Source organism: Coregonus lavaretus (genome assembly GCF_964263955.1).
Source record: "Coregonus lavaretus genome assembly, chromosome: 2".
NCBI lineage: Eukaryota > Metazoa > Chordata > Actinopteri > Salmoniformes > Salmonidae > Coregonus > Coregonus lavaretus.
In genome coordinates, this window is record NC_139989.1 from 17,652,541 (window position 1) to 17,676,269 (window position 23,729).

Here is a 23,729-nt window from a genome sequence, read left to right on the forward strand (position 1 = left end):
ATGTGTTTTAAGTTGAAGGGTCCCGCAGGAGCCCGTGAAGATACCGTGTCAATAGCAGGTAAGTCACATTGAGCAGTTACACCTGAGGCCCTGCCTGAAGTCATCGTATATCCGGTCCCACTTAAAACGAAGTACAACCTGTAAAGGATTTATATAGCAAACATAAAGGCTTCATAAACACTACATAAATGCTTCACAAATAATTTATAAGCGTATGTAATACTCTATAAATGGTGCATAAACATACATAGTGTATTATGTAACATTTTGTAATTCACCCTGTATACAACATTCACATAGATGATTTGTGAAGCATTTATGTAGCACTTATGAAGCCTTTATGTATGTTATATAAAGCCAAAGGAAAGATTCACCCATTTTGAATGTTATATTGTTTTTGTGCATCTCTGAGCAATGTTCTATCGATTCCCGGGGTTATTTCATGTTTTCATGTGTATCTGAGCTATTGCCGTAAAAGCCGGAAGAAATTCGGCCGGTATGACGTAGCATTGCGATAAAGCAGCTCTCAATACACTGGAAGTTAGTGGGAATACAACTTTTAGATCGCGAAAACGTCTATCATACATGTCAGATTTCAATACTGGCCGATGTCATAATGCGGGAGGTTGTCTTCTCTCGAATGAGCCATTGATCATATTTTTGCAATATTCCTACCTCGAGAAATGTGTAATTTAACAGAGGGTCTAGCACATTTCTCCTATTTGTCTGCCTCTTCAGTCCAAGGTGCATTGCATGTTGCTGTTGCATGGCCATTGAGAATGTCAGACTCCACTCTGTGAGGCACATCGATCTGCAGGCTGAACATGGTGAGATTGTAGACTCCTAAATTGATAGTGCAGTTTGTTTAGGTGATTTTACAGCTAACTAGCTACTTCACATGCTGAGATTTACTTTGGTATTATTGTGTGTAGCTACATTTGCTAGCTAGCTACCTACCTAGCTAGCCAGCCCATAGAGAGTGCATTACATTGTGTTTTTTGTAGTCGACTTGAGCTGCAACAGATTTCCACAACGATTTTCACAAGTTGCTACCAACCATATTATAGCGACAAAATGAAACATTTGTTCACCCAAAAACATTGTTCTCACATATGTGTTATTTAACACTGTAAATTATAGGAATTAGTGGTTTTGGGTGGATTTATCCTTTAATAAGTTGTAATTTGTTTTAAGTGGGACCCTATATCCCATAACCCAAACACAGACAGAGACACATATGCACACAGACAGAAAGAGACACACATGCACACACACACAAACGAACGCACACACACACACACATACACAATTAGATGAAAGAGCAAACCTTTCAGAGACTGGCAGACTGGCAGTTTTGCATAAGTAGGAGAGCTGTCCATGTGTTTTGTAAGAGCTCTGGGCGTATGCTGAGGTGAAGACTGTTCTCCAGATGACACTGAAAAGAACCGTCTGACACCTGTAGTGGTTGGGCCCTCCAGGGACAGAGTTGAGAAACAGTACCTGATTGATTCCCATGAGATAAAATTAAGTAACATATTGTATATCCCAAATGGCACCCTATTCCATATATAGTGCACTACTTTTGACTAGAGCCTGTCAAAAGTAGTGCACTAGGGAATAGGGTGCCATTTGGGACCTTGCCTGGTGGGTGCCCCCCATATCTGAGAGAAGGCTGCAAATGAGTAAAGATACAGTATGTAGACTAACCAAGATAAAGACCGTAAATGAGTTGATCTTTGTGCAGATGTTCTTCAGATCTATACCGTGGTCCAACTGCCCCAGACTCATAAAGAGAACTGTCATATCAACGTCATCAGTAAGTGAACAAACCAACTGAACATCATTATGATGGGTGGGAATAGGAACCTGCTGAGCCTAATAAGAACCCAATGAATGGCACACACAGGGGTGCCACATCCAGTGAGCGGTAGTTATGGAGTAGTGCCAGTGCTGTAAAACTATTGTACCTCCACGAGTATCTCTATACTGGTGCATTGGCAGCCATCCCAGGTAGAGAGAGAACTAATGAGCAGGCCTTTGGATGTGGGCCATGTTTTGACAGTGAGGGATGGGGACCGCCATGCAGCAGCTGTGGGTTTCTGTCACAGGGTGGATGGGTGGGGGGGGTCGGTATGGGGGTTCAACAGGGCCACAGAGCCTTGTCAGGGGGTGAACGGCTTCCTGCTGGTGGGCTAGGGGGCAGATTTCCAACCTGGTACTGAGAAGTAGAAGCCTATAGGCAGGATGTCCTGAGGTACCGGAAGCATGGATGTCTATGTGTGTGTTTCATTCACCCTTAAACTAGTGGCAGCATGTAGCCCCACAAGGAGCATTGTTTTACATAGAAAAACATGGAATAGTTCAAAGAGAGGACTGAAGGACTACATAAAACAAATGTCAAACTGTAGAATCTTCTCCTGACTGATAGAAGTCCTTGGCCTCATATGTTCTTTGACCAACCTCCCCATGCAACCTCTCTTGGAATGTGTCTCTCAGTGAGTCAGCGACCGTACCCTGTACTGTCCACTTCCCCGTCTCCGTCTGAGACCCCGGAGGGTCAGCTCTCTGGGCAGGGAGGACAGAGCCATGGAGTTATTTTGGGGCAGCCAGGGCCTCGTAATGAGATACATACTTGTGTGTACCACCGGAACACAGAGAAGCCCTTCTTGTACGCTGTGGCTCTGCAGGTTCTTCAGCCCTCCCCTCGCTATGGGCTAACAAAACCAGCCATTCACAGCCATAGAGCCCAGTATTCACTGTCACACTGCAGCACATGATCCACACCCACCCGCCGACTGCCTAATCAGCCCTATTTACGTATGTGGTGACAAATAAAACAGAAATTTAATTTCAGAGGGCCTTCAGGAACAAACAATGACTATCAACTTTTTACTCAATTTGGATCATAACCTTTTCATGAGTGAGTTCCAAATATCTCTAACGTCCTTCCCAGCGCAAGTTTATTTATGCACGTGACGTCAGAATGCACTTACTGTTCCAAAATGTGCTACGCAACAGGACAGTTAAACCACGCTGCCCTCAAACCGAGGCATGTTGCCTGCTAATTATCTATAGGCTGTTTCAACTTGTTAATTTCAAATTATTTTCTAACAAGTTTTATTTTCTAACAACAGTTTGAATTGAGGTGTGTTCCGCCTCCTCATTAATTCACATAGAAGTAGCCCATTTCACTGTTGCGGACAATTGTGACTTGTTTCAGGAAACTAGGCGTATGTCGCGGGTCACTACTTCACAGGAGAGCCATTTGAACGTTATTTTTTATCAAAATGCGTTTTTTGGCAGAAATGCCTTCTGGAACATGTGAACTTTCATGTGCCTTAATAACAAACTTGTATGCCATCTGTAAATACGAATACAATTGTTAAATTACGAGCCTAGTTGGTTAAGCCACAGAAAAAGACAGCAACCTTCACTCTAGCCATGATTGGCTGAGATAATGAGTGGGCTGGACATGCCAAGACAGGAGTTCGGATTGGTCTGCCATATAGAAGGCTTCTGTCTATTTGAGCTGGTCAGTATGTGTAGGTAATCCTGTCTAATGCGGCTTTTTAAAAAATTTATTGTGTAGTGGAGCTGCATAAGTGTTGCTCTCCACTTTCTGGAGGATCGAGTTTTGAAATCAGTGGAATTAGAGTATGATAGCTAAAGAGATGGAGAAAACATCTGTTTCCGGATTACGGCTTCAAACTAAGGGCAACCATGGCATCCGTGACAGAGGGACGCGTCAATCATGCATGATGTTTATGTGTATGATAGTCTAGCTAGCTACTAGATATTACACATTTCTAATTTTGACAGAAAGTGGTTTCATTTCAAGTTACAGTGTACTGTTAGCTAGCTAGCTAACGTTAGCTGGCTGGCTTGCTAGCTAAAGTTACGTGTGTGATGTTATTATTCTTATCTCAGAGCCGTTTACTTGACTAGTTAGAGCCTAATGTTAGCTAGCTAACATTGAACCTGGTTGGTTAGCTACCAGCAGATTCATGCAGGGTTAGCTACCAGCAGATTCATGCAGGGTAGTAACACCATGAGTTGGCACTATGGTTCATTGTTTAACTAGCTAACGTTAGCTGGCTGGCTCACTAGCTAACGTTACGTGTATGATGTTATTATTCATATCTCAGAGACATTTGCTAGTTAGAGCCTAATGTTAGCTGGCTAACATTGAACCGAGTTGGTTTGCTACCAGCAGATTAATGCAGGGTAGTAATGTCATGAGTTGGGATTATGGGACATTGTTGAGCTAGCTAACGTTAGCTGGCTGGCTCGCTAGCTAACGTGATGTGACGTGTATGACCTTATACGTTGTTAACCTAGCTAGGTTCATTGTTTACCTAGCTAGCTAGCTACATGTCTTAACAAAAGACTCCACTACGCAAGTAACCATTTCGGGTGCATTCGTAAATTCAGTCTGAGTATGCCAGAGCGCAGAATAACTGATGAATTTACGAACGCACAACACACGTTGAATATGGCCGGTGTCAGTAAACGTCGGCAAAAAATAGTAATTAAATTGTGCCAGCAGAGCTGGTTAGGCTGTTTTCATGTTATCCAGAGGTAAACAATCAACCATAATCCCAATTTTTGTCTGAAAGTAAATAGCAAGCTAGCCAATGTTAGCCAGTTAGCTTGGGTGCTTGACTGCCGTAGTGAGGTCAGAACGCTCCGATCAACCCTACACATCGGCCAGAGCGTCAAGTGTGCACTCTGAACGCTCCGAGGGCGAAACGAGATGGGTGGGGCTAAAGCTTAAGAGGGTGTGAATGATGCTGAATGGGTGTAGACAAAGAAGAGCTCTTCAGTAGGTACATAAACATTCAAAGGCCATTTTCTCAAAAGTGAGAAAAGCAGAATTACTTTCCCATTGTTCCCCTTAAATGCAGTGTATGATATGCCATTTTGTAGCTCTGTGTCTCTGCTTTTATCCAATGTAAAAAACACCATTTCAAATTTTGCTACATAAGACCGAATCAAGGCGGTCGGTCACAATTTATGTTTGAGGCATTACTGAGCCGGACAAACTTCTCTCTTTGATGAGAGCCCAAGCTCATACTTTTTCCTCCCTGCCACATTTTCTGGCTGGCGCCTGCATTGCCTTCACTTCTAATAATAACTTTGGACATGTGTGCGTTCCTATCAAAGTAAGTGCCTTATTACGTTATCATTATAGTTTCTGTATATCGTTTTTGTCGTTTCTACTGTAGCACACCGTATGTATGTATGGAGCATAATGCATTTACTGTTTTATTCACGTTTTCAAGTACTGGTGACAAATCATGCATTCCGATTCTTGCATAGATTGTAATGGACACATATGATGTGCGTAAAACACTTTTTTTGAAGGTTGTACTGATTATGATGAGCTAATGCTACGCTAATTGCCAGCTATGTGTGGCGCCATGTTTGTTGACATCATGTTTCTGTGAAACAACTGTTTGGCCATCTCAAATGCTGACTGTTGCGTCAATCGTAACTGGACGTTCTAAATAAGTGTTCTAATCACATCGGTTTGAGCGTACGCTGCAGGGACCACTGTAGAATGATCACACCTATGTGTTCATAGTGTCAAAGGGATAAAAAGCTTTACTGAGCTTTTTGGGAAACCCAATGGGGTTATTTCCCCAGAGTCATTCGACAGAAAGTGACTCATCAGATGTTTAATTATCCAATTATCTGATTGGGTAGACAAAGAAAGGATATGAGGTCCCATTTACACCTCCCTTTAAGATCCGAACATCCCAACCTTTTCTAAACAGAAAGGATGCACCCGGTAAACCTTGTTGGTGTGTGTGTCCAATTTGTTTGAGTGCGGCGGCTCCTCTTTGGATAAAACTATAATTTGTGGATGCACATGATTCTACACTGCTCCTCCAGTCATTGTGGACAAAAGGCACCATATTAGATGAGAGACTACGCACACCAACGTGCTGCAAATTATAAACCTTTACAGTGCCTTGCAAAAGTATTCATCCCCCTTGGCGTTTTTCCTATTTTGTTGCATTACAACCTGTAATTTAAATTGATTTTCATTTGGATTTCATGTAATGGATATACACAAAATAGTCCAAATTGGTGAAGTGAAATGAAAAAAATGACTTGTTTCAAAAAATTCGAAACAATTAATAACGGAAAAGTGGTGCATGCATATGTATTCACCCCCTTTGCAATGAAGCAACATGATCTGTCACATGATCTCAGTATATATACACCTGTTCTGAAAGGCCCCAGAGTCTGCAACACCACTAAGCAAGGGGCACCACCAAGCAAGCGGCACCATGAAGACCAAGGAGCTCTCCAAACAGGTCAGGGACAAAGTTGTGAAGATGTACAGATCAGGGTTGGGTTATAAAAAAATATCCAAAACTTTGAACATCCCACGGAGCACCATTAAATCCATTATTAAAAAATGGAAAGATTATGGCACCACAACAAACCTGCCAAGAGAGGGCCGCCCACCAAAACTCACAGACCAGGCAAGGAGGGCATTAATCAGAGAGGCAACAAAGAGACCAAAGATAACCCTGAAGGAGCTGCAAAGCTCCACAGCGGAGATTGGAGTATCTGTTCATCTGGGACGGAGGTTCACCTTCCAGCAGGACAATGACCCTAAGCATACTGCTAAAGCAACACTCGAGTGGTTTAAGGGGAAACATTTAAATGTCTTGGAATGGCCCAGTCAAAGCCCAGACGTCAATCCAATTGAGAATCTGGGGTATGACTTAAAGATTGCTGTACACCAGCGGAACCCATCCAACTTGAAGGAGCTGGAGCAGTTTTGCCTTGAAGAATGGGCAAAAATCCCAGTGGCTAGATGTGCCAAGATTATAGAGACATACCCCAAGAGACTTGCAGCTGTAATTGCTGCAAAAGGTGGCTCTACAAAGTATTGACTTTGGGGGGGGGGGGGGGGGGGGGGGGGGGGTGAATAGTTATGCACGCTCAAGTTTTCAGTTTTTTTGTCTTATTTCTTGTTTGTTTCACCCCAAAAACTATTTTGCATCTTCAAAGTGGTAGGCATGTTGTGTAAATCAAATGATACAAACCCCCAAAAAAGCCATTTTAATTTCAGGTTGTAAGGCAACAAAATAGGAAAAATACCAAGGGGGGTGAATACTTTCGCAAGCCACTGTACCAGATTTTGGTTTCTCTGAGAAAGAAAGAGGTTGAGGCTTCAGTTGTTCTGGGGCCGACATCACAAGGCATGCTGTTTCTCAGATCTCTCTCTTTGACAATGACACCACAGCTATGTCAGCTATGTCAGAAACACACAGAAAGAATGGGAGGTAGGACTGAGCTCTGCACACACTGGTTGGCTCCACAGTGTCTCAGACTTCCAAAGTCAAATTACAACTATCCCTAAGACATCTCAATTCACAATGGATGAGTGAATCAACCATTTTGGAATGACGGCAGCCAATATTAGATTAAAAGTGCTGCGTCATCTAGTGCAATTTTGGTATCGCGAATCTGTCCACGTGTTAACACATAAAATAAAGGGACCAAAATACTGTATATTGTTAATATATTTATGGTTTTAACAATTGTGTCACTGCTGCCCTTCATTTGAAATCAAATCACCATACCATTCTAAATAGAGCAGACGCTTGGTATCAATCATTGGTAACAAAATACTGAGATACATTTAACATTGTATGCTCACTGATGTTACATTACTAAAAATTGCAAAGTCACGTCCCGAAAGGCCCAAATCACTGTGTCCTTACTAATCGTTGTATTTTGGGTACTGTAGTTCCAGGGCATTCCTTTTTTATCACCCAATACTCATTACAAAGTTAATGTAGTTGAGCATGCTGTGCATCGGTGCGAACTGCGAAGACCAAAATGGACAGAGTTGTTTTCAAGTTCACCAACGTGCTTTCCAGCCTGCCAAGCTAAACGTTTTTATGTTCAGCTGCAGAGTAAAAGCCGATGGATAAACCTTAAACAGTTTGATCATTAATAATTCAGATTATCAACTCGCTCCGCTTGCCATTTGCAATTCAAATAACCTGTGTTTTAACAGAGGCAGTGAGCACAAAAGGAGGGAGAAGAAGGTGGAGAGGGGGCGCAGAGAGCGGGATCCTCCACCGCCCCTTCCCAATTAATATCCAAAATGCTGACACCCCTCCAGAGATCTCCGAGCACCCAGCCCACATGGGAGCCGAGCTCAGCCAAAAATCAACAAAAATGGCTCCCAAATACTCTCATGTGCATAATAGATAATGTGTGGTTTTGTTGTGTACACCTATATAATATCTTCATCAGAAAGAGGACTGCAAAGAGGGAAACATTACATTATAGGCCCTAACCCCCCCCCCCCCCCCCCCCGTGTACATTAGCATGTCTATATGGGCTATTGCCAAAACTATAGTTGGTGTTATCATTTGCTTTCACTTTGGCATAGCTGAAGAGCTTTTTAAAAAAAACTATCCATGTATCTTTCTCAGAATAAGAGATAACCAAAAGTAAAGTCTGAAGTAGGACACTAACTCTCTATCCTATCAATATCATATTTTTCACAGAGGTATGCTCAAATACTGATGGTTTGTCTATGGTTGAACATATTGCTCTTTGAAAACTTGACAGAAGTGTGAAGAGGAAACCGTCTCTCTATTTTAAGAGCAGGTAGCGTATGTGATGACAGCATCATAACTAGAAATGCCAGTGTGGTGATAACCCTGAAGAAGTCAACGCATATATATCCACAACTTCATGTCGCTCTACCAGTCAAAACTGAGCAACTTTTACAAGAAGGTTCTATGTAGCAAAGCTAACCACAATAGAAACAGATAGTCTTTGTAGTCATCATGACATTTATTGTCTCTGAAATGTTTGCTCCTTCCAAGTACTGCAACACAAGGCTATATTTGGCCATTCAAAATGTGTTTATTTGTAGGCACCTTTTTCTTGCATTCCATTATTATTAACAACATAACTGAATCTTAACATCCTTCAAAAGATGACAGAGAGTCTGTCTTTTACTGACTCCAGAATTCAACGGTTACGTTTCAACGCCGACCTGAGTGATGTTGGTTTGCTTAACTAACATTCACATGTCCTCGATAACTTGTCTCTGTTGACATCCGCGTTGCCTCCCACAATTTTTAAAAGCTCAGGCTTAACAGCGTCTGTACGTAATAGGACGTCAGTTTGGCATAGAGGAACTACGTCACTGCCTACATCACTACCTTACCCGCTTGAATAAAATATACTGAACAAAAATATAAACAATTTCAAAGATTACAGTTCATGTAAGAAAATCAGTAAATTGAAATGAATTAATTAGGCCCTAATCTATGGATTTCACATCACTGGGAATACAGATATGCATCTGTTGGTCACATATACATGAAGAAAAAAAAGTAGGGGCGTGGATCAGAAAACCAGTCAGTATCTGGTGTGACCACCTTTCATGCAGCGTGACACATCTCATTTGCATAGAGTTGATCAGGCTGTTGATTGTGGCCTGTGGCATGTTGTCCCACTCCTCTTCAATAGCTGTGCGAAGTTGCTGGATATTGGCGGGAACTGGAACACGCTGTCTTACACGTCGATCCAGAGCATCCCAAATATGGTCAATGGGTGACATGTCTGGTGAGTATGCAGGCCATGGAAGAACTGGGACATTTTCAGATTACAGGAATTGTGTACAGATCCTTGCAACATAGGGCCATGCATTATCATGCTGAAACATGAGGTGATGGCGGCGGATATTTATTTTAATTTTTTTATTTCACCTTTATTTAACCAGGTAAGCCAGTTGAGAACAAGTTCTCATTTACAACTGCGACCTGGCCAAGATAAAGCAAAGCAGTGCGATAAAAACAACAACACAGAGTTACATATGGGGTAAAACAAAACATAAAGTCAAAAATACAACAAAATATATATACAGTGTGTGCAAATGTAGCAAGTTATGGAGGTAAGGCAATAAATAGGCTATAGTGAAAAATAATTACAATTAGTATTAACACTGGAATGATAGATGTGCAAGAGATGATGTGCAAATAGAGATACTGGGGTACAAATGAGCAAAATAAATAACAATATAGGGATGAGGTAGTTGGGCGGGCTAATTTCAGATGGGCTCTGTACAGGTGCAGTGATCGGTAAGGTGCTCTGACAACTGATGCTTAAAGTTAGTGAGGGAGATAAGTGTCTCCAGCTTCAGAGATTTTTGCAATTTGTTCCAGTCATTGGCAGCAGAGAACTGGAAGGAATGGCGGCCAAAAGAGGTGTTGGCTTTGGGGATGACCAGTGAGATATACCTGCTGGAGCGCATACTACGGGTGGGTGTTGCTATGGTGACCAATGAGCTAAGATAAGGCGGGATTTGCCTAGCAGTGATTTATAGATGGCCTGGAGCCAGTGGGTTTGGCGACGAATATGTAGTGAGGGCCAGCCAACAAGAGCGTACTGGTCACAATGGTGGGTAGTATATAGGGCTTTGGTGACAAAACGGATGGCACTGTGATAGACTACATCCAATTTGCTGAGTAGAGTGTTGGAGGCTATTTTGTAAATGACATCGCCGAAGTCAAGGATCGGTAGGATAGTCAGTTTTATGAGGGCATGTTTGGCAGCATGAGTGAAGGAGGTTTTGTTGCGAAATAGGACACCGATTCTAGATTTAACTTTGGATTGGAGATTCTTAATGTGAGTCTGGAAGGAGAGTTTACAGTCTAACCAGAACAGCGCCGGAGAAGATGGCTGCCGTTTTACAGCCCTCTAACCAATTGTACTATTATGTGTGTTTTTCCGCGTTATTTGTAATTTATTTTGTACATAATGTTTCTGCCATCGTCTCTTATAACCAAAAAGAGCTTCTGGATATCAGGACAGCGATTACTTACCTCGCATTGGACGAAGATTTTTTCTTCAACGAGGCGGCCGCGAGGGATATCACACAGACACCCGACAAGGCCCAGATCCCCGTCATTCGCGTGAGGAAGAGACGGAGATATCGCGGACGCAGATCCGGGTGCCTTGTAAGGATCCGACGGCGAGCGAGTAAACTGCCTCTTCCGTCAATCCTATTAGCCAACGTTCAAGCTTTTGAGAATAAAATGGACGATTTAAGATTACGGTTATCCTACCAACGGGACATTAAAAACTGTAATATCTTATGTTTCACGGAGTCGTGGCTGAACGACAACAATGATAACATTCAGCTAGCAGGCTATACGCTACATCGGCAGGACAGAACGGCCGACTCTGGTAAGACAAGGGGTGGCGGTCTGTGTATATTTGTAAACAACAGCTGGTGCACAAAATCAAATACTAAGGAAGTCTCGAGGTTTTGCTCGCCTGAAGTAGAGTATCTTATGATAAGCTGTAGACCACACTATTTACCAAGAGAGTTTTCATCTATATTTTTCATAGCTGTCTATTTACCACCACAAACCAATGCTGGCATTAAGATTGCACTGAATGAGTTGTACAAGGCCATTAATCAACAGGAAAACGCTCATCCAGATGCAGCGCTCCTAGTGGCCGGGGACTTTAATGCAGGGAAACTTAAATCCGTTCTACCTAATTTCTACCAGCATGTTAAATGTGCAACTAGAGGGAAAAAAACTCTAGACCACCTTTACTCCACACACAGAGACGCATACAAAGCTCTCCCTCGCCCTCCATTTGGCAAATCTGACCATAACTCTATCCTCCTGATTCCTGCTTATAAGCAAAAACTGAAGCAGGAAGCACCAGTGATTCGGTTAATAAAAAAGTGGTCAGATGACGCAGATGCTAAGCTACAGGACTGTTTTGCTAGCACAGACTGGAACATGTTCCGGGATTCTTCAGACAGCATTGAGGAGTACACCACATCAGTCACTGGCTTCATCAATAAGTGCATCGATGATGTCGTCCCCACAGTGACCGTACGTACATACCCCAACCAGAAGCCATGGATTACAGGAAACATCCGCACTGAGCTAAAGGGTAGAGCTGCCGCTTTCAAGGAACGGGACTCTAACCCGGACGCTTATAAGAAATCCCGCTATGACCTCCGACGAACCATCAAACAGGCAAAGAGTCAATACAGGTCTAAGATTGAATCATACTACACTGGCTCTGACGCTCGTCGGATGTGGCAGGGCTTGAAAACTATTACAGACTACAAAGGGAAGCACAGCCGCGAGCTGCCCAGTGACACAAGCCTACCAGACGAGCTAAACCACTTCTATGCTCGCTTCGAGGCAAGCAACACTGAAGCATGCATGAGAGCACCAGCTGTTCCGGATGACTATGTGATCACGCTCTCCGTAGCCGATGTGAGTAAGACTTTTAAGCAGGTCAACATTCACAAGGCCGCAGGGCCAGACGGATTACCAGGACGTGTACTCCGAGCATGTGCTGACCAACTGGCAAGTGTCTTCACTGACATTTTCAACATGTCCCTGACTGAGTCTGTAATACCAACATGTTTCAAGCAGACCACCATAGTCCCCGTGCCCAAGAACTCTAAGATAACCTGCCTAAATGACTACCGACCCGTAGCACTGACGTCTGTAGCCATGAAGTGCTTTGAAAGACTGGTCATGGCTCACATCAACAGCATAATCCCAGAAACCCTAGACCCACTCCAATTTGCATATCGCCCCAACAGATCCACAGATGATGCAATCTCTATCGCACTCCACACTGCCCTTTCCCACCTGGACAAGAGGAACACCTACGTGAGAATGCTATTCATTGACTACAGCTCAGCATTCAACACTATAGTGCCCTCTAAGCTCATCACTAAGCTAAGGATCCTGGGACTAAACACCTCCCTCTGCAACTGGATCCTGGACTTCCTGACGGGCCGCCCCCAGGTGGTAAGGGTAGGTAACAACACATCTGCCACACTGATCCTCAACACGGGGGCCCCTCAGCGGTGCATGCTCAGTCCCCTCCTGTACTCTCTGTTCACCCATGACTGCATGGCCAGGCACGACTCCAACACCATCATTAAGTTTGCCGACGACACAACAGTGGTAGGCCTGATCACCGACAACGATGAGACAGCCTATAGGGAGGAGGTCAGAGATCTGGCCGTGTGGTGCCAGGACAACAACCTCTCCCTCAACGTGACCAAGACAAAGGAGATGATTGTGGACTACAGGAAAAAAAAGAGGACTGAGCACGCCCCCATTCTCATCGACGGGGCTGTAGTGGAACAGGTTGAGAGCTTCAAGTTCCTTGGTGTCCACATCACCACCGAACTATCATGGTCCAAACATACCAAGACAGTCGTGAAGAGGGCACGACAAAGCCTATTCCCCCTCAGGAGACTAAAAAGATTTGGCATGGGTCCTCAGATCACCGCCTGGTATGGCAACTGCTTGGCCTCTGACCGCAAGGCACTACAGAGGGTAGTGCGTACGGCCCAGTACATCACTGGGGCAAAGCTTCCTGCTATCCAGGACCTCTATACCAGGCGGTGTCAGAGGAAGGCCCTCAAAATTGTCAAAGACTCCAGCCACCCTAGTCATAGACTGTTCTCTCTGCTACCGCACGGCAAGCGGTACCGGAGTGCCAAGTCTAGGTCCAAAAGACTTCTCAACAGCTTCTACCCCCAAGCCATAAGACTCCTGAACAGCTAATCATGGCTACCCGGACTATTTGCACTGCCCCCCACCCCATCCTTTTTACGCTGCTGCTACTCTGTTAAGTATTTATGCATAGTCACTTTAACTCTACCCACATGTACATATTACCTCAACTACCTCAACTAGCCGGTGCCCCCGCACATTGACTCTGCAACGGTACCCCCCTGTATATATAGCCTCCCTACTGTCACTTTATTTTACTTCTGCTCTTTTTTTCTCAACACTTTTTTTGTTGTTGTTTTATATATTTTTTTGTTTAAAATAAATGCACTGTTGGTTAAGGGCTGTAAGTAAGCATTTCATTGTAATGTCTGCACCTGTTGTATTCGGCGCATGTGACCAATAAAATTTGATTTGATTTGATTTGACCTAGGTATTTGTAGTTGTCCACATACTCTAGGTCAGACCCGTCGAGAGTAGTGATTCTAGTCGGGTGGGCGGGTGCAAGCAGCGTTCGGTTGAAGAGCATGCATTTAGTTTTACTAGTGTTTAAGAGCAGTTGGAGGCTACTGAAGGAGTGTTGTATGGCATTGAAGCTCGTTTGGAGGTTTGTTAACACAGTGTCCAATGAAGGGCCAGATGTATACAGAATGGTGTCGTCTGCGTAGAGGTGGATCTGAGAGTCACCAGCAGCAAGAGCGACATCATTGATATACACAGAGAAAAGAGTCGGCCCAAGAATTGAACCCTGTGGCACCCCCATAGAGACTGCCATAGGTCCAGACAACAGGCCCTCCGATTTGACACATTGAACTCTATCTGAGAAGTAGTTGGTGAACCAGGCGAAGCAGTCATTTGAGAAACCAAGGCTATTTAGTCTGCCAATAAGAATGCGGTGGTTGACAGAGTCGAAAGCCTTGGCCAGGTCGATGAAGACGGCTGCACAGTACTGTCTATTATCGATCGCGGTTATAATATCGTTTAGGACCTTGAGCGTGGCTGAAGTGCACCCATGACCAGCTCGGAAACCGGATTGCATAGCGGAGAAGGTACGGTGGGATTCGAAATGGTCGGTGATTTGTTTGTTAACTTGACTTTCAAAAACTTTCGAAAGGCAGGGCAGGATGGATATGGGTCTGTAACAGTTTGGATCTAGAGCAGGGGTGTCAAACGTCCGGCCCGTGGGCCGGATCAGGCCCGCAAACGGGTTTAATCCGGCCCGCGAGATGATTTTGTAAAGTATAAAAATGAGCTGCAATTTTACAATAAAAGAAACTGCTGTTCCAATTGTGTCCACTGGATGGCGCAATAGCAATTGTGTTAAGCAAGCAAACTGTTTATACCGGGGCAGAGCAAATAGGTCAAGCAAGTGCAGCCAGTCCGGATGAGCTACTTTGTTTTGCCCGCGATATTTATTACGGCTTCTACTTTTAACATTATGTGCTTTGGCACCCTCATTGCCCCAATATGTCTCTGTCAAAAAAGAGAAAAGTGGACGCAGAGTGCAGAGTGTTCCAAGAAAAATTGTCATCCTTCTATTTATTCACGGAATTGAATGGGAAAGCTGTATGTTTGGTGTGTTCACAGCATGTTGCAGTGCTGAAAGAATATAACCTTCGTCGCCACTATGTGAGTCTTCATGCCGACAAATATGACAACTTTCAAGGACAGCGGAGAAGACAGAAGGTGAATGAACTGTTGGTGGGTCTGAAGAAACAGCAGTCTGTGTTTACTCACAGCCGAGACATCAGTGACGCTGCAGTGAAAGCTAGCTACCTCATTGCTAATGAAATCGCAGTGGCTTCAAAACCATTTAGTGAGGGTGAATTTGTAAAAACATGCATGATGAAGGCAGCAGAGATTGTGTGCCCTGAAAAGCACCAGGCTTTTGCAAATATAGGCCTGACAAGAAACACAGTTGCAGACAGGATTTCCGATCTTTCAGTGGATTTGGACAGCCAGTTGAAGCAAAAAGTAAAGTCATTTATTGCGTTTTCGGTTGCAATTGATGAAAGCACGGACATTACAGATGTTGCACAACTGGCCATTTTCATCCGCGGAGTTGATGACACATTGACCGTCACGGAGGAGTTCGTGGAGTTGGTGCCGATGACAGATACAACGACAGCAGCTGATATTTTCACTGCACTCGTCGGCGCGCTGGACAGGGTCGGAGTGGACTGGTCCCGCGCTGTCAGCCTGGCTACAGATGGTGCGCCCTCAATTATCGGGAAAAAAGCAGCTGGCTTGGACACATTTTATCAGAATCTCTTGCCAGGTTACCCCAACTTGACAGCCCTCGCTGCAAAACTGTTGTGCATGTTTGGAACCACATATCTTTGTGAGCAAGTTCTCTGTAATGAGCATAAATAAAACAAAGCTGCGCTCAAGGCTCACGCACAAGCACTTGAATCACATCCTGAAGTTGGCTGCCACTCAGGATGTGACGCCTGATATTGATGCACTGTTGAAAGCTAAAAGATGCCAGGTATCAGGAGTCAAATAAACTATGCAACCCCACTTAAAGTGCTGCATGAGACACCCTGATATAGTTCTGTGATCTGTGATATACTTCTGTGAATCACTGAGGCATTGTGTGTTTGTGTGTTGTTTGTCCTCAGAATTTCAAATAACTTGAGGTGTTTTATGATTAATAGTGATGTTGTGCTTTTGGACACACTGTCCTCAGGCTCCAGCTTTATGTTTATATGTTTTTATGTTGATGTGCTATTGTTTTTAATTGATTTTATTTTATTTGTATATTTAACCTATTCTTGACTCTGTGGTTCTTGCACTTGTTTGGGGAACAGGATTTCATTATTTGTATCTACATTTCTGCCTGAGAAATGACACCCTGATATAGTTCTGTGATCTGTGAAACAGTTATGTGAATCACTGAGGCATTGTGTGTTTGTGTGTTCTTTTTCTTTAGAATTTTCAAATAATCTTCAGGTGTTTTATGATTAATAGTGATGTTGTGCTTGTACTATTTTGGACACACTGTCCTCAGGCTCCAGCTTTATGTTGTATGTTGATCGTATTAAAACAAAGAAAACAATCTGAAGTTGTTGTTTTTAAGTTATATATACCATGATTTTACCGGTCCGGCCCACTTGGGAATAGATTTTCCTCCATGTGGCCCCTGAGCTAAAATGAGTTTGACACCCCTGATCTAGAGTGTCACCCCCTTTGAAGAGGGGGATGACCGCGGCAGCTTTCCAATCTCTGGGGATCTCAGACGTTACGAAAGAGAGGTTGAACAGGCTAGTAATAGGGGTTGCGACAATTTCGGCGGCTAGTTTTAGAAAGAAAGGGTCCAGATTGTCTAGCCCAGCTGATTTGTAGGGGTCCAGATTTTGCAGCTCTTTCAGAACATCAGCTGTCTGAATTTGTGTGAAGGAGAAGCGGGGGGGGGGCATGGGCAAGTTGCAGCGGAGGGTGCAGAGTTGGTGGCCGGGGTAGTGGTAGCCAGGTGGAAAGCATGGCCAGCCGTAGCAAAATGCTTGTTGAAATTCTCGATTATTGTAGATTTATCGGTGGTGATAGTGTTTCCTAGCCTCAGTGCAGTGGGCAGCTGGGAGGAAGTGCTCTTATTCTCCATGGACTTTACAGTGTCCCAAAACTTTTTGGAGTTAGTGCTAGAGGATGCAAATTTCTGTTTGAAAAAGTTAGCCTTTGCTTTCCTGACTGCTTGTGTATATTGGTTCCTAACTTCCCTGAAAAGTTGCATATCGCGGGGGCTATTTGATGCTAATGCTGTACGCCACAGGATGTTTTTGTGCTGGTCAAGGGCAGTCAAGTCTGAGGAGAACCAGGGGCTATATCTGTTCTTAGTTCTGTATTTTTTGAATGGGGCATGTTTATTTAAGATTGAGAGGAAATTACTTTTAAAGAACAACCAGGCATCCTCTACTGACGGAATGAGATCTATATCCATCCAGGATACCTGGGCCAGGTCAATTAGGAAGGCCTGCTTGCTAAAGTGTTTTAGGGAGCGTTTGACAGTGATGAGGGGTGGTCGTTTGACCGCGGACCCGTTACGGACGCAGGCAATAAGGCAGTGATCGCTGAGATCCTGGTTGAAGACAGCGGAGGTGTATTTAGAGGGTAAGTTAGTCAGGATGATATCTATGAGGGTACCCATGTTTACGGATTTAGGGTTGTACCTGGTAGGTTCGTTGATAATTTGTGTGAGATTGAGGGCATCTAGTTTGGATTGTAGGATGGCTGGGGTGTTAAGCATATCCCAATTTAGGTCACCAAGCAGTACGAACTCTGAGGATAAATGGGGGGCAATCAATTCACATATGGTGTCCAGGGCACAGCTGGGGGCTGAGGGGGGTCTGTAGCAAGCGGCAACAGTGAGAGACTTATTTCTGGAAAGGTGGATTTTTAGAAGTAGAAGCTCAAACTGTTTGGGCACAGACCTGGATAGTATGATAGAGTTCTGCAATCTCTACAGTAGATTGCAACTCCACCCCCTTTGGCAGTTCTATCTAGACGAAAAATGTTGTAGTTGGGGATGAAAATTTCAGAATTTTTTTGTGGCCTTCCTAAGCCAGGATTCAGACACTGCTAGAACATCAGGGTTGGCGGAGTGTGCTAGTTGAGGTAAACCTAAGCGTTGGGTAACAATGAAAGAGATAGCATCACTGGAGGCACCGATTGAGCCGGTCTCGGCGTGTATGGGGGGTGGAACAAAGGAACTATTTGAGGCAGTTTGAGAGGGACTTGGGGTTCTACAGTGAAATTGTATAATAAGAACTAACCCAAACAGCAATAGGCAAGGCATATTGACATGGGAGAGAGGCATAAAGCAATCACAGGTGTTATTAGAGAGAGCTAAGACAACAACTGGTAATAGCGATAAAGTTTGGGCTGAGGCTAAACAGAATAAACAGGACAGGGTACCGTGTAAAGGAACAGTCCAGCAGGCATCAGCTGTGCAGCTGAGTGATCATAAGGTCCAGTGAACAGCAATATGTGAGTCCGAGAGCAGTTCAAATTGGTGCTTCAGCACAGCTAGCAGGAAGCACAGTTGTAGTTTGTGTGTGCTATTGGGCCGGGGCTAGCAGATGGATCTTCGTGGTCGTCGCAACGGGAAGCCTGTTGAAACCACATCAGACGATTTCGTCGGCAAACCAGTCGTGTTGGATCGGCGGGGCTCAGTGTCAACACTGAGCCCCGAATGAATGGCCTTACAATGGGCATCAGGATCTCGTCACGATACCGCTGTGCATTCAAATTGCCATCGATAAAATGCAATTGTGTTCGTTGTCCGTAGCTTACGCCTGCCCATACCATAACCCTAGTGCACCATGGGGCACTCTGTTCACAACGTTGACATCAGCAAACCGCTCGCCCACAAGACGCCATAGACAGTTGCGAGGCCGGTTGGACGTCCTGCCAAATTCTCTAAAATGATGTTGGAGGCGGTAGAGAAATTAACATTAAATTCTCTGGCGACAGCTCTGGTGGACATTCCTGCAGTCAGCATGCGAATTGCACGCTCCCTCAAACTTGAGACATCTGTGGCATTGTGTTGTGTGACAAAACTGCACATTTTAGAGTGGCCTTTTTTTGTCCCCAGCACAAGGTGCACCGGTGTAATGATCATGCTGTTAAATCAGCTTCTTGATATGCCACACCTGTCAGGTGGATGGATTATCTTGGCAAATGACAAATGCTCACTAACAGTGATGTAAACAAATTTGTGCACAAAAGTTGAGAGAAATAAGCTTTTTGTGCGTATGGAAAATGTTTGGGATCTTTTATTTCAGCTCACGAAACATGGGACCAACACTTTACATGTTGTGTTTATATTTATGTTCAGTGTGCAAAATAGTATAGTAGCTAGCAAGATGGAGATCACAGAGGTTTTTTTGAATGAGTGCATTTCGAAAGTGACTAGTTTGCATCAACTACCTTTAGTTTGCCTGCAATCTTTGGTTTTGAATCGCAACTTTCTGGCATGTCTGCCTCGTGATTTGTTGGGAGAGTTGTCTGTCTGAAGAGGACACACCCCGGAACACATTTTTGTGGAAGTTGCCAAAAGCGTCTGTCATTGAAACCAGACCATAGTCACTGTTGCCTAGGGTCGGGTTTTCGAGACTACTTGACAACTGCCTCGGTCCTGGGGAGGGAATACAAGGGCAGAGAGAGCAAGGGTGTGAACAACTAACAAAACTCCATGGGCAAACAAGCAAGTGAGATCTCCAGCGGCTACAGTCGTACGTTTATCCTGACAACCCTTTCACAATAAAATTAAATACAATGATAGACACCTGTTTTCTGTTCTTTAGCCACCTGATCTGCCTGTCTCTCTAACCATTTTCCCTTTCTCCTGACTAGGCATCTGTGTAAACATTGAGGCATTGAGGAAATTGTCATGACCACATGAAGAGCTCATTCATGGGTATGAGAGCACCTTGGTCAGCCTCTTCCAAGTCAGGGCTGAGGATAGCCTCTCAATTAATCATCCAGCCAATAGCTATCTTTGTTTTAATGTATGGATGGAGAGGCAATGAGATACACACCAGGACGTTGGTGGTTGTGCTAGCTAAATTAGTAGCTAGCATGGTTTGAAACATGTTTCTTGATACTATCATCTTTTATTACAGAAACTCATCAAATGGAAACTGAGATGTGGGGAAAAAATAGTTTTCTTAAGCGATGATACATATCAAAGCTGTCAGTAGATCTGACAGGGTGATTGACCAGGGGGAAACCCTGGGGACAGGGGGAACCCCAGGGCTGTATCTCATGGCCCTTAATATACATACACAGAGGATGTATAACTCCCCCTAACAATTAATCACAAAGTCAATCTCCACACATTTTTATAGAGAACAAAATATTTATATTTAATATATAATATATGTCTCAATTCACAGCACATTTCCATCATTATCCCCCCTGTGTATTGTGATTAATAGTAAGTCTGACATTTTCTTTGAAATTAAAAATACCTTGTTTATATCAGTTATGTTTCACACATTTCGACCGGCAAGGTCTTTTCTTTTCACTCCAGAATATAACAACATTGGTGTTCAGATCCCTTGGTGACAAGGAAACAACCAGGCAGACTGATTTTGAAAACAAGCCTCACCTGGGTGTTTATTATTAATTTAATTTAAAAAATGTATTAACCCATCCACTACCACCCCTCTTCGGAGGACACATATCTTTTTTTGTTTTTACAGCTTTTGTGCTACATATACATGTACATACATTTTACATACACATTTTACATACATGGTACTTTTATATACAGCAATCACAATAATGCATTACCGAATATAAGCTCTTTAATTCCACCCCCCAGCCACTCTCAGCCCATCCCACCTATCACCATAGACCACCATCGGTTGGTTTCCATGTGCCATATATTCTTCAATTGTGCTGTGATGTTTTACATACATTTTGAACATTTCTAATCGCATAGTATCCACAGATTGTGAGCTAAAGATGAAAACCTTTCTTATGAGTATTATTATATTATTGATTGATTGACTATGGCTTTCCAAATCGCCCAACACTGCTATTTGTAAGGTTACTTTTAAGTGAATGTTGTGATTTTTTAACCATTCCTGAACCTGTGACCAGAAAAAAGCTACATAGGGGCAATACCAGAATAAATGATCTAGTGATTCTGACTCTTCGCAGCAAAATCTACAGGGGTGAAATTGTTGTATGCCCCATATATAGCATTCTGTTGGTGGCAAGAATTTTGTATAATCATTTCAATTGAAAAACTCGAAGTGTTGAATCAAGTGTTGTTTTTTGTATCAGTTCACATACCATGTGCCATGGAATCAGTACATCGAAAATCTCTTCCCGCAGCTGTCAATATTTTTGTCCGCAAATGAAACTGATATATTTGTCTATTTATGCCAATCCTTTTCAGCCAATTTGTATCTTTAATATATGGCAGACAAACAAGTTCACTACATATGTGACATAACTCCACCATTTCTATTCATAATATCTTTTTTTTTTTTTTATACAAAATAATAAAAAAATACATCCATAAAGAATTAATCAGTATATTTGAGTTGAACCATAATATTTGTTGTAATATTTCTTCTATCTTTTCTGGAGGATAAATCTGAAATTGTAAACAGATTTGTATGGCTTCTTTAAGAAAGGGCGATACTTTAAGCAACATTTCATTTTCAATTAGTCGGAAATGAGAAGTTGTAATCTGTATAAAGGCAAAAATACCATTTTTGAACAAAGGATGGACTTTTCTTAATAATCTACTGGAGAACCATTTTGGGTTTAAGTATAACTTATGTATGAGTGAAGCTTTTAGTGAGATGTTTAATGCTTTAATATTTAACAATAACACCTGGGTGTTAAACATCCTGAAACATGCCAAATTGACCCCATTATCAGCTTACAGGAAAACCTTTGGTTGGTGACATTGACGGGCCAACTGATAAAACCAAAGATCTGAAAAACCCTCGGAAGAGTCAAGGGTCCATTAGAAGTCTAAAATAGAGGACTGTGTAGTAAAATAGAGGGCTGTGTTGATAAAACCATACTGTCATTTGGACGTTCTCACTTGAGTAGGTAACGGCAGCAGTTCAGCAGGCAATGCTAGTCAGTTGATGGAAAGTGACTCACTGAAAGCACAGTGCTGTGCTGGAAGTGGGGAGGTATACACTGGTGAATGCCTCCTGCCTGCTCACCAAGTGTAACTTAACAGTATAGTGTGTGTGAGCAATGCTAACATTTCTAAAGCTCAGTTATCGTAGCCTTGTGAGCCTCAAAGCCAAGAATACTAAATGTCTGATTAAAGACCACCATTTGAATTTATATTGGAACTTTTACTATGTTTTACCATTGCAAGTGTTATTCTAAGAAACCTTCCTAACCCAAACAAAGTGATGGGTTTAAATGAAATAAAAGAGTCAGGCCGAGCATGGAGGCCAGTGATGCATGCTGGAGGCCAGTGATGCATGCTTCCTGGAGAGTGCATTCCCACATGTGGGCGGATCAGCGAGGTTGGAGGGAGCGAGTATCAGCTTGCATTAGGATTTGAATCGGGAACGGGCATACTTGGAGCACATGCTCCTGCCAAGTGGATGCACGGGACGACCTCTCTCACACACACACACACACACACACACACACACACACACACACACACACACACACACACACACACACACACACACACACATACACACACACACACACACACACACACACACACACACACACACACACACACACATACACACACACACACACACACACACAGGACACATAAAACATGCAATGATTGTACGATTTACACACAAAATTGGAATAGGTTGCATGGCATACACACATTGATATTAATACTGTATATACATCATGCACACAGCAGCCAAGCCAGCCACAACCTGATCCATAAAATAAAGAGATTAAATGAGGGACGTTCTGAGCGGCCATTTTAATTGAGGATTAGCTGATAAGGACACAAAATGCTTAATAGGTCTGTTCTATTTATATCACTGTACAGGGTCCTCACTATCCTCACTGACCTCACTGCAAGGTGAAGACTCATCTTGCTATAGGTTGTGAGGAATCAGTGATGGTAGAGACTGGTAAAGCCTGATTTGTATCTTATGTAAGTACACAATGCAGGAACGCAGTTCGCTAAGCAAAATGACGACCCTGCATAGTAGTGTCAGGTTACAAATTGTGGTGCTGCACACGTATGCTACATTTTGCTGTTTACCGTAGTGCATACTTGCGTATGTGCGTAAATTGTATAAATTAGGCTTAAAACAATTTAATTAGGTGAGCCTTAAGTACTGTGCTTAATTATACACTACTGTACTATTTATTACACTTTTACTACACTGAGTGGACAAAACATTAGGAACATCTTCCTAATATTGAGTTGCACCCCCTTTTGCCCTCAGAACAGCCTAAATTCATCCGGGCATGGATTCTACAAGGTGTCGAAAGCGTTCCACGTAGATGCTAGCCTATGTTGACTCCAATGTTTCCCACAGTTGTGTCAAGTTAGCGGGATGTCCTTTGGATGGTGGATCATTCTTGATACACACAGGAAGCTATTGAGCGTGAAAAACCCAGGAGCATTGCCTTTGACACACTCAAACCAGCACTTGGCACCTACTACCATACCCGATTCAAAGGCACTTAAATATTTTGTCT